The sequence below is a fragment of the Dama dama genome, chromosome X (genome assembly GCF_033118175.1).
Source record: "Dama dama isolate Ldn47 chromosome X, ASM3311817v1, whole genome shotgun sequence".
NCBI classification, from domain to species: domain Eukaryota; kingdom Metazoa; phylum Chordata; class Mammalia; order Artiodactyla; family Cervidae; genus Dama; species Dama dama.
In genome coordinates this window covers 56,206,329-56,216,647 of record NC_083714.1, presented here as the reverse complement: position 1 = coordinate 56,216,647, position 10,319 = coordinate 56,206,329, and the positions used below count along the sequence as shown (strand labels likewise).

Here is a 10,319-nt window from a genome sequence, read left to right as displayed (position 1 = left end):
AGTTTTTTTTTCTTACACCTGAAAGACACAAATTTAAACCAGCAATCCTTTGAGATAGAGACCACAAAAATTACAACCATATTTACCAGTTTACTCAGTTCTATATAACTAATAAGTGTGTTATTCATTTGACAACACTTCCCTTGTAGTTTAACATACCAAATAAACCTGATTAGTTTAATATCTCCATCTGGGGTTCCTCAAGGGCCCCTTTGAAGCACCCCACAAGCTAGAGGTCAAAGGAACTTTATTATAATTTGATTTTGGAAGCCTTGTCAAAGGAGCACAAAGTAATATTTTAAAATATAACTGAACCATGGGTCACTGTGAAACTTAGCCAAAGCGAAAATAGAAGATTTTGAAAACAAATACAGATTAAATAAACTTGAACTTTGTTATCAAAAGGCAGTTTGACATCTTCTGAAAATTTGTTTTGAGAGAATAGACAAATGTATGCTTTACATTAGCTTAAAGTTTCATTTGCTCAATTAAACTTGTTTTAAACCTTAGTCAATCCTGACTGACCCTATACAAAACACTGTTATCACTTGCTACCACAATTTTAACTTTTAAGTTACAGAATATCTGGAGAGATCCTAAAACATATATTTCTAAAAGTTTCTTTACATTTAATTGGGCCTCCACCCTCTTGGGAGTGTATCAGTTAGCTCGCTGATATGTTAGAGTGTATTTGAGGCTCAAGATCTAGTGGAAATTATTAGTCCACCATCCTGGATCTATTTGCTTATATTCAGCCGATGTAATGTCCTTGGGTTATGTCATTCCTTCAAAGAATGTGCCCTGCCCCATTTCGTTCTGTTTCATTTCCCCACCCCCATCAGATTTTATTCCCATATTCTTATGGGAAGCAGAGTGGTGAAGCTCTACCTTCTGTAATTGTTCTAAGGCTAAGAGGAGCATCTAACCTGCCTGTCAGGGAGCAAAAGTCTCAAGATACCTGGTCTAGGGGCCCCAGAGGCAGGAGAGCCCCTTGTTTTAATCTGTATGGGCTGGAATCCTTACACAGTCATCATTTTGGTATGGAACTGCTGCAACTGCTTCCACAGACTTCCTGTGAATCTCCTTGGTAATGAAGCCCTTTCTGTACAGCATCAAAGTACAAAAGTATCTATAAATGACAAAAGGCTTCAAAGTCATGGTTAATTAAACCTGATCAACTGACAAAGGAACTTGGATAATACTTACTCCTTAACCAAAGTAACCAGAGATCTCAAAAGTGAATACACATTACTTAAAGGCAAAGCAGTCACAGGCAGGTCTGGCTCAGTCTCTTGTGGGGTGCACTGCTCCTTTTCCTGGGTTTTGGTGCACACAAGGTTTTGTTTGTGCACTCAAAGCAACTCTGGCAGGTGTGGGATTTGATTTTAAGCTCAACTGAGCCCCTCCTACCATCTTGCTGCAGCTTCTCCTTCGCCGTTGGATGTGGGCATGCTCAAAATCCTTCAAGCTAGGCTTCAACAGTACATGAACTGAGAAATTCCAGATGTACAAGCTGGATTTAGAAAAGGCAGAGGAACCAGAGATTAAAAAATCAAAGAGGAACCAAAGATCAAAAATTCTTAAAGACATGGGAATACCAGACCACCTTACCTGCCTCCTGAGAAATCTGTATGCAGGTCAAGAAGAAACAGTTAGAACTGAACAAGGAACAAAAGACTGGTTCTAAATTGGGAAAGGAGTACTTCAAGGCTGTATATTGTCACCCTACTTATTTAACTTATATGCAGAGTTCATCACGTGAAATCCTGGCCTGGATGAAGCACAAGCTGGAATCAAGATCGCCAGATGAAATATCAATAACCTCATATATGAAGATGATACCACTCTAATGGCAGGAAGTGATGAGGAACTAAAGAGCCTCTTGATAAAGGTGAAAGAGGAGAGTTAAAAAGCTGGCTTAAAACTCAGCATTCAAAAAACTAGGATTATGGCATCCGGTCCCATCACTTCATGGCAAATAGAAGGGCAAAAAATGGAAACAGTGAAAGATTTTATTTTCTTGGGCTCCAAAATCACTGCAGATGGTGACAGCAGCCATGAAATTAAAAGACACTTGCTCCTTGGAAGAAAAGCTATGACCAACCTAGACAGAATATTAAAAAGCAGAGACATCACTTTGCCAACAAAGGTCCGTCTAGTCAAAGCTATGGTTTTTCAGTAGTCATGTATGGATGTGAGAGTTGAACCATAAAGAAACCTGAGTGCCAAAGAAGTGATGCTTTTGAACTGTGATGTTGGAGAAGACTCTTGAGAGTCCCTTGGACTGCAAGGAGATCAAACCAGTCAAACCTAAAGGAAATCAACCCTGAATATTCATTGGAAGGACTGAAGCTGAAGCTGAAATTCCAATACTTTGGCCACCTGATGGGAAGAAATGACCCATTGGAAAAGGTCCTGATGCTGGGAAAGATTGAAGGAAGGAAAAGAAGGGGACAGCAGATGGTTGGATGACATCACTGACTCGATGCACATGAGTTTGAGTAAGCTGTGGGAGTTGGTGATGGACAGGGAAGTCTGGTGTGCTGCAGTCCATGGGGTCACAAAGACTCAGACATGAGTGAGGGACTGGACTGACTTACTGAAAGGGTTTTTGGAGCCACCCTTGTGGTCCTGTAAAGACTACATTTGTAAACCAAGGACAGTTTTATTTTTCCCTCTTTCCCAAAAGAACTGGGTGGCCTCCCCAACAAGGACTGACACAGATCTATCCACCCATGTTGAAAAACGTCACTCGTCCTCCTCCAGCCTAAGGGAGAAGGCCTCTGTGGGGGGCCCAGAGGCAACACTCAGGCTCCCGCAAATCAATCTGGACCGAGGGGGAAAGAGGCAAAGGCAACAGGAGAGATAGGGAAGATAGACTGAGGAATCCACCCTGTAATTCCACTGGCCTGGTCACCAACTTGAGGGAGGAAGAGGAAAGAAGAATCCTTGGGTGGCAGCTTCTGGGGCACAGTGAGCTGTAGGCCTATGGAACACATCAGAGAGTAGCCCCGGCCAGAGTTCCTCAGTTGTTTCCACAGCCACTGGCCTGTTCACAGATTGTTCGAGGAGAAAGAAATGAGAAAACTCTAGAGGAAGGCTTAGAGTTAGTACCAGATGTCTGCATATTACCAAAGTAACCAGAATAAACCAAAATCTAACCAGCTGGAAAGTCACATTAACATGACTTCCCAATCCCACTAGATCAATGACCTTTCTCCAAAGCTCCTTGTAAACAGAGTCTCTCTTCATAGGAAGAACACCCCAATTGGAGTCAAAGTCCCCCTCAGATGGGAGCTGAGGCTCCCCAGATTGAATAAGCCCCAGTGGGACCCTGATGTCAAGCTGTTCTGGGGAAAAAGGCTATTTGAGCGCTTCATTTACAAAGGAGAGTAGTATCTATTAGAGAGTCAATCAACTTGTTTCCCAGTGTCAAAGTTACCCTGGGCTCCTGTAGGGGAAATTAGAATTGGACGCCTCAAGTCCAAGGGAGCCCCTGGGTCTGTTCATTATCAGAATGTTCCTCTCCTTTGTAAAGCACTTCTGACTGCCAGATTGTTTAGCTGTGAGCCATTCAGGGGTCACTGCTCTTCTGATCTTAACAAACTAATATGCACCCCAAAGATCTTTCCTTCAGGATAAATGAAATATTTCCCATTTTAATAAGCTTTATAACACCAAAACACAAAAGATGCAGACAAACTCTAACAAAAGCAGCACAATTTCAGCATTGATGCACAGATGAACCAATTCCCCTAATCAGGTAAATAAGTTTACCCTACAGAACAAATGAACTAATTCCAGCTAGGCTACCCAACTCCACAAAAATTAGCTCCCCAGTGAACCGGTTCCAACAGAGCCAATTCCCAAATCAGGTAAATAAATTTACCTGACAAAACAAATAAGCTAATTCCAACTAAGGTGGGCTCGCCCCACAAGAACTAGTTCCCAAATGAACCGGTTCAGGGTAGAGTCCAAAAACACTTCCCCTCTCCAACAGTGTATCCCAACCAAATTGGCTTGTCCCAAAAAGGAAAAGCCCAAATTGAGGGGAAAAATTGTTGCTGGTGTGCACACCAGAGAGCCTTACCCTCCAGAACTGAGCCTGTCAGCTCACAAAAGGGCACACAAAACAAGCAAACCAGCTGAACCAGCTATTGAATTGGGTAGACTTACCCTACAAATGGGGCGTCCCTGGTGGCTCAGACAGTAAAGAATCTACCTGCAATCAGGGAGACCTGGGTTCGATCCCTGGGTTGGGAAGATCCCCTGGAGGAGGGCATGGCAACCCACTCCAGTATTCTTGTCTGGAGAATCCCCATGGACAAGAGGAGACTGGTGGGCTGCAGTCCATGGGATCGCAAAGAATCAGACATGACTGGGTGACTAAGCACAGCACAGCACAGTACCCTACAAATGAAATTGAATCTGTCGAATCATAGAAGTTTGCTGGTTCCTTGTCTCAACTGCCAAATTCTGGGGGCAGCCGGTGCTGCTTCAGGGAATCTTGAAGCAAAGAACCTCAGGACAAATGATTCCAGCAGCTGCTAGGATCTTGCCCCCAAAATCCCTGTTCAGGGCCGGCTAGCCATGATCACAAGGCTCTTAACTGGCTAGGCCAAATTGTTACCAAGTTCAAGCTCACTCCGCTCGTTGTACAACAGGCCAATGAGTCCCCAAGATGAGGTGTTGAGGCAAGGAAGAGACTTAAATGGTGGAGCCAGCTGACTGAGAAGATGGCAGACTAGCACCTCAAAGTAACCATCTTACCAGTGCCTGGTTGCCAGGTTCTTTTACAGATCAGAGATGGGAGGGAGGTGAGAAAACAAAGTAAAAAAGATTATTCGTTCCTTGCAAATGTCCCCTAGAAAGGCAAGGCTCAGGCAGGGGAATGTCTTAGTTTTACTTCCTTACAGTCCTTCACAGGTGGGTGGCTCAGGTTATGTCCTTGAGGCAGGCCATTATGTATGTTTATAATAACAAAAAAGGGTGCTGGCTTCGGCAGCACATATACTAAAATTGGAATGATACAGAGAAGATTAGCATGGCCCCTGCACAAGGATGACACGCAAATTAATGAAGCCTTCCATATTTTTATACAAGATACTCCTGCAGCTCAATTCCAGAAAAATAAATGACCCAATCAAAAAAATGGGCCAAGGATCTAAACAGACATTTCTCCAAAGAAGACATACAGATGGCTAACAAACACATGAAAAGATGCTCAACATCACTCATTATCAGAGAAATGCAAATAAAAACCACAATGAGGTACCATTTCACGCCAGTCAGAATGGCTGCTATCCAAAAGTCTACAAGCAATAAATGTTGGAGAGGGTGTGGATAAAAGGGAACCCTCTTACACTGTTGGTGGGAATGCAAACTAGTACAGCCACTATGGAGAACAGTGTGGAGATTCCTTAAAAAATTGGAAATAGAACTGCCGTATGACCCAGCAATCCTACTCCTGGGCATACACACTGAGGAACCCAGATCTGAAAGAGACACGTGTACCCCAATGTTCATCGCAACACTGTTTATAATAACCAGGACATGGAAGCAACCTAGATGCCCATCAGCAGACAAATGGATAAGAAAGCTATGGTACATATACAAAATGTAATATTACTCAGCCATTAAAAAAAAAAAAATTCATTTGAATCAGTTGTAATGAGGTGGATGAAACTGGAGCCCATTATACAGAGTGAAGTAAGCCAGAAAGAAAAACACCAATACAGTATACTAATGCATATATATGGAATTTAGAAAGATGGGAATGATAACCCTGTATGCAAGACAGAAAAAGAGACACAGATGTATAGAACAGACTTTTGGACTCTATGGGAGAAGGCGAGGGTGGGATGATCTGAGAGAATAGTATTGAAACATGTATATTATCAAGTGTGAAACAGATTGCCAGCCCAGGTTGGATGCATAAGACAAGTGCTCAGGGCTGGTGCACTGGGAAGACCCAGAGGGATGGGATGGGGAGGGAGGTGGGAGGGGGGTTCAGGATGGGGAACACATGTAAATCCATGGCTGATTCATGTCAGTGTATGGCAAAAAAACACTACAATATTGTAAAGTAATTAGCCTCCAACTAATAAAAATAAAGGGAAAAAAAGAAATAAAAATTAAAAAAGGGTTAAAGTCACAGAAGTAGATCTGATGTAAATTTAAAATTAACCCTTCTTGCTTACAAACCCATCTGCCAATGCAGGAGACCCTGGTTCGAGACCTGAGTGGAGAAGATATCCTGGAGGAGGTCAAGGTAACCCACTCCAGTATTCTTGCCTGTAGAATCCCATAGACAGAGAAACCTGATGGGTTTTAGTCTCTGGGGTCACAAAGAGTTGGACACAACTGAAGCCACTTAGTATGCATGCACACACATGGCACTCAAGATAACTGAAGAGTAGGGGCTTCCCTGGTGACTTAGATGGCAAAGAATCTGCCTGCAATGCAGGAGACCTGGGTTCAATCCCTGAGTCAAGAAGATACCCAGGATAAGGGAATGGCAACCCATTCCAATATTCCTGCCTGGAAAATTCCATGGACAGAGGAAACTGGTATGCAAAGAGTCAGACACGACTGACAGACTAACACTTTCAGGGTATGGAAGGAAGGAATGAGGCTTGAGAGGTAATGAAAGCTCAGATAATACATCCTATTATATGAAAACTTTAGGGGATTAAACTTTATGTACAATAGAGAATGACATCAGTTTGTAAGTTATGAATTTGGTAGCACTGTGGAAGATAGACTGACAAGAGCTGCCCAGGCTGCACAGAACTGGATAGGAGGCTATTGCAGTAGTTCAGTTGGAGAATGGTGACTTGATGAAAGGTAGTAGCAATGAATATGAAAATGAGGAAATGCACTTGAGTGATATTTAGATATCAGTAGTGGCCACAGGACAGGAAAAGGTCAGTTTTCATTCCAATACCAAAGAAAGGCAATGCCAAAGAATGTTCAAAGAAGGACTGATGCTGGAGCTGAAATGCCAATACTTTGACCACCTGATGTGAAGAACTGACTCATTTAAAAAGACCCTGATTCTGGAAAAGATTGAAGGCGGGAGAAGAAGGGGATGACAGAGGATGAGATGGTTGGACAGCATCACCAACTTAATGCACATGAGTTTGAATAAACTCCAGGAGTTGGTGATGGATAGGGAGGCCTGGTGTGCTGCAGTTCATGGGGTCACAAAGAGCTGGACATGACTGAGTGACTGAACTGAACTGAAAGAATGCTCAAACTACTGTACAATTGCACTCATCTCACATGCTAGCAAAGTAACGCTCAAAATTTTCCAAGCCAGGCTTCAACAGTACGTGAACCATGAACTTCCAGATGTTCAAGCTGGATTTAGCAAAGGCAGAGGAACCAGAGATCAAATTGCCAACATCCATTGGATCATCAAGAAAGCAAGAGAGTTCCAGAAAAACATCTATTTCTGCTTTATTGACTACATCAAAGACTTTGACTGTGAGGATCATAACAAACTGTGGAAAATTCTTAAAGAGATGGGAATACCAGATCACCTTACCTGCCTCCTGAGAAATCTGTATGCAGGTCAAAAAGCAACAGTTAGAACTGGACATGGAACCACAGACCGGTTCAAAATTGGGAAAGGAGTACGTCAAGGCTGGATATTGTCACCCTGCTTATTTAACTTATATGCAGAGTACATCATGCAAAATGCTGGTCTGGATGAAGCACAAGCTGGAATCAAGATTGCCAGGGAAAATATCAATAACCTCAGATATGCAGATGACACCACCCTTATGGCATAAAGCGAAGAAGAACTAAAGAGCCTTTAGCTTTCATTAAAGTGAAAGAGGAGAGTGAAAAAGTTGGCTTAAAACATTCAGGAAACTAGGATCATGGCATCTGGTCCCATCACTTCATGGCAAAGAGATGGGGAAACAATGGAAACAGTGACACACTTTATTTTGGGGGGCTTCAAAATCACTGCAGATGGTGATTGCAGCCATGAAATTAAAAGACGTTTGTTCCTTGGAAGAAAAGCTATGACCAACCTAGACAGCATATTAAAATGCAGAGACATTACTTTGCCAACAAAGGTCCATCTAGTCAAAGCTATGGTTTTTCCAGTAGTCATGTATGGATGTAAGAGTTGGACTATAAAGAAAGCTGAGTGCCGAAGAATTGGTGATTTTGAACTGCGGTATTGGAGAAAACTCTTGGGAGTCCCTTGGACTGCAAGGCAATCCAATCAGTCCATCCTAAAGGAAATCAACCCTGAATATTTATTGGAAGGACTGATGCTGAAGCTGAAACTCCAATATTTTGGCCAACTAATGTGAAGAACTGTCTCAGTGGAAAAGACCCTGATGCTGGGAAAGATTAAAGACAGGAGGAAAAGGGAATGACAGAGGATGAGATGGTTGGGTGGCATCACCAACTCCATGGACATGAGTTTGAGCAAGGTCTGGGAGTTGGTAAAGGACAGTGAAGCCTGGTGTGCTGCAGTCCATGGGGTTGCAAAGAGTCGGACACAACTAGTGACTAAAGTGACTGACTGATATTTAGAAGGTTGAACAAAAAAAATCATTTAGAAATGGAAGGGTGAGAAAAGTAAAAAGAATTATGGATGACTCACAAATTATGGTGCCAATAACTGGGGTGGAAGGAAGAGGAGATATAGGCAGAAGAAAGATAAACAGTTTGGACATGAGTTTGAGGGATATGTAGTCAAGTTCATATCTTTTAGGAAGTTGGGTAAAAGAGACAGGATTTCAGGAAATAGCACCACAGATAAAAGAATTTGCATGTCATCAGCATCATGATACTTGAGATAGGAAGGGTTCTGGGATTGGAAAATGACCCTAGCCCTTTTCCGCCTTCTGTGCTCCATTGTTGCTCTGGTTTTAGCCCCTAGAGATTGACTTCCTTTATCTTCTTGCAATGTCAGCTATGCATATATAAGGAAACTGGTTGTAGCTTATCCAGCATATTGGTTTAAGAAGCAAGAAAGTATTTCAGAATACAGTCAACTGCACTGTCAGAAGTATTTTACTGTATTGTTCTTAAAATTAAAAACAATTGGTTAAACCTTTTGGCTTAGATGGCATTCATGAAATAGCTATAGCCACAGCATCATACTTAATGGTGAAAGACTAAATGTCTTCTCTTATGGTCAAGAACAAGACAAGGATGTCGGCTCTCATCATTTCCATTCAACATTGCACTGGAAGTTCTAGACAGTGTGATGAAAATAATAAACCCATAAATCAAAACAAATGAACAAAGCCCAAGAAATAATAGGCATCCATATTGATTGGAAAGGGAAAGTGATTAAAATTGTCCTTCTTTGCAGATGATATGCTCATATATGTTGAAAATCCTATGATTTCTACAAAGAATATCAGAAAAAATAAGTGAGTTTGGCCAGGTTGCAGGATACCAGATTAATGTACAAAAACCAACTAAATTTCTATATCCTAGTAATGAGCAATTTTAAAAAATTAAAAATTTACAGTTACAATGTCATAAAATATGAAGAATTTAGGTATAAATCTAACAAAGCATATGAGTGACTTGTACAAAGAATGCTAATAAACACCATTGAGAGAAATTAAAGACCTAAATAAATAGATATATTATGTTCATGGGATGAAAGACAGTATTATTAAGGTGTCAATTCTCAGAATATACACCCCAGAAATTAACTCACACACCTACAATCAATTAATCTTTGATAAAGAAGGCAAGAATATACAAGGGAGAGTCTCTTTAGCAAGTGGTGTTGGGAAAGTTGGACAGTCACATATAAATCAGTGAAGTTAGACCATGCCCTCACAGCACATTCAAATATAAATTCAAGTGGCAAGACTTGAATATAAGATATGATACCATAAAACCCTAGAAGAGAACATAGGCAAAACATTCTGACATAAATCATAGCAATATTTTCTTAGATCAGTCTCCAAAGGCAAAAGAATTAAAAGCAAAAATAAACTAATGAGGTCTAATCAAACTTAAAATACTGCATAGCAAAGGAAACCATAAACAAAATGAAAAGAGAACCTATGGATTGGGAGTAAGTATTTGCAAATGAAGAACATGACAGAAGCTTAATTTCTAAAATATACAAACAGCTCATACTAATCAATATCAAAAAATTAACAGCTCAATCAAAAATAGGCAGAAGACCTAAATAGACATTTCCCCAAAGACAGTATACAGATGGCCAACAGGAATATGAAAAGTTGGTCAATATCATTGTTGTTGCCCAAGAAAACAAAATCTGTCACTGCTTCCACTTTTTCCCCATTTAGTTGCCATGAAGTGAT

General features: G+C 41.2%; 1 non-coding gene across 1 annotated transcript; it reads left to right on the top strand.

The window, feature by feature from the left end:
* The first annotated feature begins 4,989 nt into the window (after positions 1–4,989).
* On the top strand, positions 4,990–5,096 carry LOC133053186 (U6 spliceosomal RNA). Its single transcript, XR_009692121.1, has one exon. It is a non-coding gene; the product is annotated as a U6 spliceosomal RNA (small nuclear RNA).
* Positions 5,097–10,319: the final 5,223 nt, after the last annotated feature.